The sequence below is a fragment of the Apus apus genome, chromosome 12 (genome assembly GCF_020740795.1).
Source record: "Apus apus isolate bApuApu2 chromosome 12, bApuApu2.pri.cur, whole genome shotgun sequence".
Classification (NCBI taxonomy): domain Eukaryota; kingdom Metazoa; phylum Chordata; class Aves; order Apodiformes; family Apodidae; genus Apus; species Apus apus.
The window spans coordinates 2,097,494-2,106,526 of record NC_067293.1 but is presented as its reverse complement, the minus strand read 5'-3'; the positions used below and the strand labels follow the sequence as shown (position 1 = coordinate 2,106,526).

General features: G+C 47.6%; 1 long non-coding RNA gene across 1 annotated transcript; it reads left to right on the top strand.

The window, feature by feature from the left end:
- Positions 1-240: 240 nt before the first annotated feature.
- Positions 241-8,191, top strand: LOC127389498 (uncharacterized). Its single transcript, XR_007890656.1, has 3 exons — positions 241-443; positions 3,700-5,174; positions 7,470-8,191. It is a non-coding gene; the product is annotated as an uncharacterized LOC127389498 (long non-coding RNA).
- Positions 8,192-9,033: the final 842 nt, after the last annotated feature.

Sequence of the window (9,033 nt, the reverse complement as noted above, 5' to 3'; positions counted from 1 at the left end):
GTAGACCAAAGCTGCTTTACTGACAGGGGAGCTGTCCTGTGGAGCTCCTGGTCTGACAGAAAACTGGACAGACTTTCCCAGGCCTTAAATTCTACTGGGAACATCTCTTAAGTGCTTTGCTGAAATGTTAAGCTCTTTTACTAAACCTGTAAATGACAACTCTGAGTTTACAGCCTGCCTGCTCACTCGTGGGTCGGGGGTGCTGAGCAGAGGGAGGGGCTGTGCTGCTTGCTGCTGACTTCCAGGAATCTCATCAGAACCATCAACTGGAAAATGTTGGAAAGCTGTGACAATCTGGAAAGTGTTTGTGACATCTGTTAAACATGCTTGTTTTTATTCCTGCTGACTGCAGTGGGAGGCAAGTGGTATTTCGTGGAAGTGGAGTGGTGGTGTTCCAAAGGGGGAGCCAAAAGTCTTCCTCAAGGATCCATGGTGTCATTCAGGTGAGTTTCTTTATAAATGACCACAGCACGTTCTTAATGCTTCAGCCAGATTGTAAAGAGGTTACTCAATAAATTACTTCTCTCTGACTGCAGGAGATAATGAAGTGAAAAAGGTTAGCCTCTGAACTTTGCAGGAGGCAGGAGAGGAGATGAGAGTAACCTCATGAGGTCCTTGCTGCTGAAGTGCTTTGGCGGCCTGTCTGCATGGGGTGTGGACACAGGCTGAAGGCTCTGTGGTTCAGAGCAACTTGGCAACGATTTAAAATGAAGTGGGCAGGTTAGAAAGATGTAATCTCACAGGTGCACTTGTCATCTGAGTGTAGAAGGCCTTAAATGTGCAAGATGTGTAAGTGTGAGCTGTGTCTGCCTACAAGAGATTCCCTGTCAGATGAGTTGGTTATGCCCTGTGACTGCAGTAAATGGTTCCTGGCACTGAAAAAAGCTTCCTTTGTGATGTATTTTGTAACCAACATCTATTTGCTTTAGTACACACTTGTCCTAATGTCTTCATCACTGATCCCTGTTAAAATGGCTGCACAGAACCTACAGAAGACATGGGGTTACCAGTTGGTGGCAACGTTGGCAGCTACATTCAGCCAGTGCTGCCCCTCTAAATAAGTGCAAAAAGGAACGTGGCCATGGAAAAAAATGTCCTTGTTGAATCACCCAACACAGTTCTTGAATCACAGATGGTACAACAGAGGTGGGCAGCAGCTATGGATATAGTAACAAAAATGGGAAGGGAAGCCCTTGGCACTGTCTAAGCTGCCTCTTCCTATTCTGCCAGATGTTTATCCAGAACTGAAGAAAAGCTCTGATGGGCCTGGTTGTGGCTGACTAATATGTTTCTTTAGGCATTGACTAGTTATCCATAAACAGAGGAAATGAACTAAATATTTAAAACCCCCAAACCCACCTAGGTGATATAATTTAACTTCCAGTTCTTTCCAAGAGCCCTTCCAGCAGTTTGTGGGCCTTTCTGAGGGCTCCATACCTTCTCTCCACCCTTGGGCCAGGTTGGCACAGAGCATCTCTGATCTTACCCATGAGTTGCCTTGAAGCTTCTCCTCAGTTCAGACTGGAGATTTATCTTTGTGGATCAGTCTGCAGGGTATTACACTGTTCCAGGTGGTGGTCTGGTTCTGGAAGTGCCAGAAGCTCTACAGCTCCATAAGGATCAGCAGAAACATCTTAGAGGGGTTCTAGAGCAGAGCCCAATGTGCTGCCAAGGTACAAGAAGACTATGATCTACAAAGCTAGGACTAGTGAGGAAAAAGTTGGGTGTGAGCAGGGTGTGGTTGCCTAAATCCTGGGGTTTTTATCAGCCATGATTTATGGTTGGGACGTGCATACATGGATCTTATTGATGTGACCAAAGCTTTCTGTGAGGGTTGCCTCAAGGGCCAAGTGAACACGTCTGGTCAAGCTCTGTGGTCATGCACAGTTCAACGAGCTCCTCTTTCTGAGGAGAAGCAGGAGCAATGTGAGAAAACGGTCACACAACTAGGAATATGTATTTGTCCCATCAGGAAGATCTCTAAAACCTGCCACAGGTCTAGACTCCAGATTAATGTCTGTGAATCTCAAAACCTTGGGACTGTCATCACAAAAGACACTATAAAGAAGGCTTGGAATTGAGACCTCACTGTAAGTCCTGCAGGTAATTGTCCATGATCTGGCTCCCTTATGCCATGTGAGGTGACTTCACACCTGCTGTACAAACGGAAAATGAAATTGCAACTTCATGCACTATTGTCAGGAACACACCCAGACTGCAACCTGAGGTGTCCCTGCCCGTGCAGGGGGATTGGAACTAGATGATCATCTAGGTCCTTTCCAACCAAAACCGTTCTATGATTCTGTGTCTTCTGTAAGGTAAACAAAAATAAATTAAAAATTCACTGAGAAGGTATGAGTTACAAATTTTAAAAAAAGAGAAAAAGAAAAGCCTTGGTTGTAATCACTCACCATCAAAAAAAAAAAAAAAATCTTTAATTTTAACTTTCGTGTTAATTCTGGAAGAGATGGTGAGGGCTGCAGGAAGTGCATTTAGTCTGTATGTACTGTCCTGTTTCTTTGTGTTTTGGAAAGTAAACGTTTTGCCTGAAGCAAGAAGCTAAATTGCTTTGCACAGGTGTAAAGCTTTCCTTTTATTAATTTTTAAATAAATGGGGGACTGTCACTGAACTGCAGTTTAGTACTTTTTTGAATCAGTCTTTGTTGGGTTGGGAAGTATTTATTCCATTAGGAGGCTATAAAAAAACAAGATTCATCCTTAAAATAAATTAATAAAAATCTCCTGTGAAAATGCTAAAACTTAAGTGGAATGTTTCCAGAGAAATCAAGCATTATTATGATTTTTTTTTTTTTAAGTGTGTGTAAAATAATCCTGTCTTCCAAAAAGATGCTTGAAGTTGTTTGGATAGAGTTGGCATCTGCCAGAGTCAAGTCACACATAAGATAACATGATTGACCATTTTTGGCATAGGATGGTCTAAATTGGCTCATCTGTTGGCTGTCAGTCTCTTCTGAATTACATCCAGCTCTTTGTAGGCACGTTTCCATCTGGTTAAGTTTAGGACTCAAGCTGTTTATATATTAAAAAATAAAAAATAAAATATTTTGTACCAATAACAGTTTCTGGGAAAAGGTTTTTTGCTTCTGTTCCTAATGCATTCTGAAACAATTTGGTTTTCTCTCCTGGTCAAAATAATCTGAAGAGTAGGAGAAGAGGTGCCTGTGTATTGTGTTAAGACCCTTGAAGCATGCAAATAAAATGGAAAGAAATGTAAAAGTTTATATGTACATAATTAAATATATGTATATCTGCATGTCTTTCTATAATATCTGTTCTTCTGAAATGGAAACCCAGATTTTAAGTCTGCTAATATTTTAACTGTGTGCATGAGGAAAGCAGGATGAATACATGCTGTTACATTCTCATTGAGTCTTTCTAAGATTGGCTTTGCCTTATTTTTATTCTGAATATTAGCCATCTGGCACTGTGTGTGGCAGTATTTAGTGCCACAAATAATAATGAAAAATATGGTAATATCTCGTGATACTTTAACATAAAAATATAAGACAGAGGGTATAAAGCTTTGGGCGTATAATCTTAAAGCTGCCAAAGCATGTTGCTCCCTCTGCCCTTGTTTTCCATAAATGATTCTTTGATTGGAGACAGCAGTGGTAATGGGAAAGTCCTTGGTTAATGCACATTAATGAAACTGCCTTTCTTGTTGTTAATGAACTACAGCCCTGAAGAACAATGGGAAGGAAAAGCTCCAAGATTTATACTCCTCTGCTCAGAGAGATGCGGGCACATCCAAGATCATGAGAAAAAGGCATTTGAAACTCGAACCAAAAAAACCTTTTCCTTCTGCCTCCCCCCATCAAAACATGATGATGAGACTGTTGCATATTCAGCAACATGTTGTTCTCACCCTAGTTAAGTTGCATCATTTGATGGGGCTTAGATGAGGTGAGAGCTAAACTTGAGTGACCCTGCAGGCTGGTGCAGAGGTGAATTGTGAGGTAACCCATAGAGCTTCCCCAGCTTTCGGGGCTTCAGGAGAACAGCTGAAGGATGCTGAGGCCCAAAGGAAGATGAATTTACCTTTAAGGTTGGATTTATTTTTTGAAGATTGACCAAGCATCCATTAGGATGGCAAGACCTACGTGGCCAGCTTACGTGGTTGCCCTTTCTACATTAAAAGCAATCATTTTCATCAGCTCTGCTCTCTGTGACCTCTGTTCACTACTGGAGTGTCCTCCATACTTGAAGGAAGAGCCTAATGCAGAAGATGCCTCCAGGCACAAGGAGCCCAATGTTTCCTCAAGAAATGAAATAATTTATTACAGCCCTACAAGTAACAACTCCATCAGCAAGAAACAAGACTTAACTTTCTTCTGGTTTTGTGCAGCCTGCCCCAGAGAGAGACAACAGCATAGCATGAAAGATGGCAGTGCTAAAGCAGAATTTGAGTTCCCACCTGCTAACAAAGAGCCCTTGCCAGCTCTTGGACTCTGCCATCTTTGTCCAGGAGTTTCAAATGCCAGCCAGCTTGGCCAAAGCAGCAGCTAGGTTTGGACTATGGAATACAGAAACATCTACTGCTCCTCTGCAGCTCATTAGTCTAGGGCAGGGAGCAAAGGTGTCCAACCTCATCTGGGTCAGTGAATTTACTGCCTGTGAGTAGAATCATAGAACAGTTTTGGTTGGAAAAGACCTTTAAGATCATGGAGTCCCAAGTGTTAACACTGTCAAGGCCGTCACTAAACCATGTCTGTAAGAACCACATCTGCACAGCACTGAAATCCCTCCAGAGATGGTGACTCCACCACTGCCCAGGGCAGCCTGTGCCAGAGCCTGACAACCCTTCAGGGAAGAAAATTGTTCCTAATATCCAATCTAAACCTCTCCTGGCACAACCTGGGGCTGTTTCCTCTTGTCCTTTCATCTCAGCTTTCTCCTTGGACATACCCTGATCCTTTTTGCCTTCTCCAGGTTTTGCTCTAACCTGTGCTCTGTCTCACTGCAAATACCCCAGACCATTCTTGAGCCTTTTTTCTTGTTGCTGGTTTGTTTTCTTTTTTCTTTTTTCTTTTTTTTTTCTTCCTCCTAGTACAGTAGCCTCCCCTCAAGTGGCCAAGGTTGTGAGTCCTGCCAAGGAAGTGGGAGAACACAGAGCCTTCTGTCTGCGGAGTGCTCGTCTTGGCCAAGGCACAAATGTAAGCTTTTATTTCCTCCCATTCAGAAGCCACCAATAATGAGGTGTTTGGCTGTGGAAACATGGTGAGACAAATACACAATTTACAATTTGAAGCTGAAACCTTGGGAGGAAGGTTGGGGGAAATGGAGAAAGAGATATGGATTAATTTGAGGGATCAGAGCTTATTAGCAGGGCAGTTTTAATGCTGCATTGGGCCATGGGAGACTATTGACCTCCTGGAACTTATATTTGAATAAAGAGTCTTTTTAGTCCTGTGAAGGAGTTGCAAGGAGGGGGCTGGGGTTTTCTAGGGGAAGGGGGTTGACCAGTGGAGCAAGGGGCATATCAAGGAACGGAAAAGCCTGGAAAGCTAATGTGGGATCCTCCTTACCTCCCTTTCTTCTGTACCTCTGTGAGGCATGCTGGAAATTTGTCTGGCCCAGGGAGGTCACCAACAGCTTTTAGTTTTTAATATTTCTGAAACATCACCTGTCAGGGCAAATCAAAGGTGTGGACTAAAGAGCAGCACTGTTTCTCCAGCTCCTCTTAGGCTGGAGGGGGATCCCGAAAGGCAGGAGTGCTGAGTATTTTTGGGTAGGGTTGTAGTGTTATTTTGGCAAAGCTCTAAGGCTTGCCAGGTGTGACAGTCAGGAAGAGAGAAACTCAGGAGGTGGTAGTTCAGGATTCCAGATTTGTTTCTTCTTCAGGAATTGCTTCAGCCTCAGTAAGAATGAATCACAGTGTGCAGGCTCAGCATTGCTGCCCACAGCACACAGGCAGTTTGGAATTGCACATCAGGGCCTAGGAAGGAAAGAGGAGGTGGGGTGAGTTCCAATCTTCCTTTCCTCCTATTTCTCTGCCTTTCTCTGCTGTGTGTAGCAGAGGGGCTGGGTGTGGCAGAAATTACTCAGGTGAAGGATTTAACCCTTGTCAGTTACGCCTTGGTGAGGCTGCCAGGCACCAGGAAAAGCAGGTGTCAGGAAAATAGGGAATGATCAGCAAATAGGTGCTCAAGGAGGTCAGGGGCACGTGGCTGGGCAGGGCTGGCATCACCATCCCTGCACCCGGGGTCTGTCCATCTCTTTCTGCCAAAGGGAGTTTTCTTCTCACACCTCTGAGCCTCTTTATTTGACAGCCTGGAAAATTAATTCCAGGCCAAGGTGGGTAGTGCACTTCCATCATTTCAGTGCACTTTTTACATCTGTTTGTGGCAGTACATAAAAAGATCACAGTGCACAGACTGTTAATTTTTAAGATGGCCCGAGATGCTGTGTGGAATTTTATGCTGCCGATCGATTAGTATCGTGGTGGTTCTGTAACTGAAATGAGTAGCACGTGGGCAAGTGAAGGCATCACGTTGGGTTGCAGCTATAATCTTGGAGCCTTGTATTTGTGTTCTCTCCAAAAGACAGCATTTAAATAAATAACCTGGGTTGGCATCTTCTAAACTGGCTCCAGGTGCAGTGTGTGTTAATTGAATGTATCTTGTCATCTCCACGACTCTCCCTGTGATGCATCTAATCTTACCTCTGTGATGATGTTCTGCTGATTGCTGGGGCTGCCGTCTCCTCATCCACAGGAGCTGGGGAGGTTTGAGGACCTCAGTCCTTCCCACTCTCTCCTGGATGCTGGGAGGTGCCTTAGAGGAGCTGCTGGGTTTGCTTGAGTGATTTGGTGGCACTTTTGGAGGGAGTTGCCTGCACATGAGGAGGACAGAGCCTCCCCTGAGTTCATGGAATTTTGAAAGCAGTTAATGAACATGGCCCAAATGTGTGTTTATTTTCCTGAGCGCTGCTGCTCTTTCACCTGACCCCATGTAATTACTCATTTGTATTACTTGCATCTTTCTGTCAAGAAAATAATGGAGGGGGTTTATGAAATTAAAAGCAGTGTTATGGTGGAGATGACAAATGTGCAAAGGTACAGGGACCCAACTATGTGATTTCCACAGCAACATGGGGATGCTGGAGAGGGAAAGCATGACTGAGGAGAGGTCTGGGAGGTGCTGCAGCTCTCTCTGTGGCCTTAACGGTTTTAAACTGAGAAAGGGGAGATTTAGGTTAGATATTAGGAAGAAATTCTTCGCTACAAGGGTGGTGAGGAACTGGAATGGGTTGCCCAGGGAGGTTGTTGGTGCCCAGTCCCTGGAGGTTTTTAAGGCCAGGTTGGAAGAGGTTTTGTGCAGCCTGGTCTAGTGGTTCCCTGCTCATGGCAGGGGGGTTGGAACTGGATGATCTTTAGGGTCCCTTTCAACCTTAATGATTCTATGATTCTTAGTCAAATCACTTTCTGCTTGTGTCTCTCTCTGCACCAGGGTGTAAGACTTGAAGTGTGCATCCTGCTGCAGTGGGAAGTTGATGTCTGGAGTGTTCTGAATCCAGAGGGCATGGCATGTGTTGCTATGTGCCCTTCCCATGTTGTTACCGCATGTACACGTGGGGCTCTTGGGTGCCCTGAGAACAAGGACTGAAGTTCCCAGGATTTTAGAATGTTAGTCACAGTATTAACCAACTTTTTAGACTGTATGTGCTGTGCTGTCTGGGATGGAAAGGCAGCAGCATTTCAGGTAAGCTCAAGTGGTAACTTAAGAATAGGAACCTCTGTTAAATATCACTGTTGATTTAATTAAGCCATTCTTCCTTTTTCTTCAATTGCAGCTAAAATACCAGTGTCAGGTTTGCTGTCCGTTTGCTAAACAATTCTGTTGATTCCAAAGATAAAATACCCAAACTGGTGCAGTAACTCTGGACACGGTGATGGAGGAAGCCGGGCAGGGGTCCTGCAGCCACTGCGGGGGTCCTGCCAGCCTGGATGTGGTTTAGGTGCCGGCAGGCTCTGCCTCCGAGGACTCCTGCCTTGCCTCAGTTTCTCCCACCCTCCTGTTCCCTCTGGAGGCAGCGCCTGGGGAGGGCCTGGCCCCTCAGCAAGTCCCAGGCAACCTTGAGATGAGGCAGCCTCTTCCTTTTAATGAACATCTGAACAGAAAGCATCGCTTTAGCAGCTGTTATGTATTAATAATGTGATAATGAAAATAAATCGGAAGAGCTGTTGCAACCCCTGACCCGGTTTCCCCTCTTCACTTCTGGCATCTATTGCGCCGTAGGGAATTAGGCGGGATTGACAGGCTTCACGCGGGAGGGAGTTTCACTCCCGTGCCCTGCAGGAGCGATCCCGGGCGGGGGGGACAGGACCGGGGGGCCCCGCAGCCACCTGCGGTGCGGCCCGGCCCTCCCTGCCGAGCGCAGCGCAGCTCCCCCGCACCGCAGGGGTAACCGCACCGACCCCCGGCCCGGGAGAGGCCGCGTCCTTCCCCCCCCCCCCCCCTCCCAAGGAGGGAGCTGTTCCCGCGCTCCCGGGGGACGCGGGCTCCTCTCCGCCCCCTCGGCCGGGCTCCCGCTCCCGGCACCTGCCCCGGGCCCGGCGGCAGGTGAGCCCGCCCCGCCCCGCTGTGTGCGGGGCTGCGGTCACGCGCCCTTTATGCCCGGTGGCGGCGCGGCGCGCGCTCCCGCGGCGGGGCCGGGATTGAGGATGGGGGGGGGGGTGGGGGGGGGGAGGTGTGTGTGTGTTGTGTGAGGAAGGGAAGGGAAGGGGGGCCGCGGTCCCGCGGCTGAGGGAACAATGGCAGCGCCGGCGGTCCCCGGCACCTCCCGAATGGGCACCGGCGGCCGGGGTGGGGGCGGCGAGGCGGGAGCCGCCCCTCCCGCAGCGGGGAGCGCGGGGCGCGCGCGGGAGGAGTGCGGGGGGGCGGGGGGGGGGGGGGCCCGGCCGTGAGGCGGCGGGGCTGAGGGCCCGGGAGCGCTGGCTCCGCGCCCCGGGGCTGTGTGTGTGTGTTTGGGGGGGGGGGGGCAGCCCGGCCGTGAGGCGGCGGGGCTGAGGGG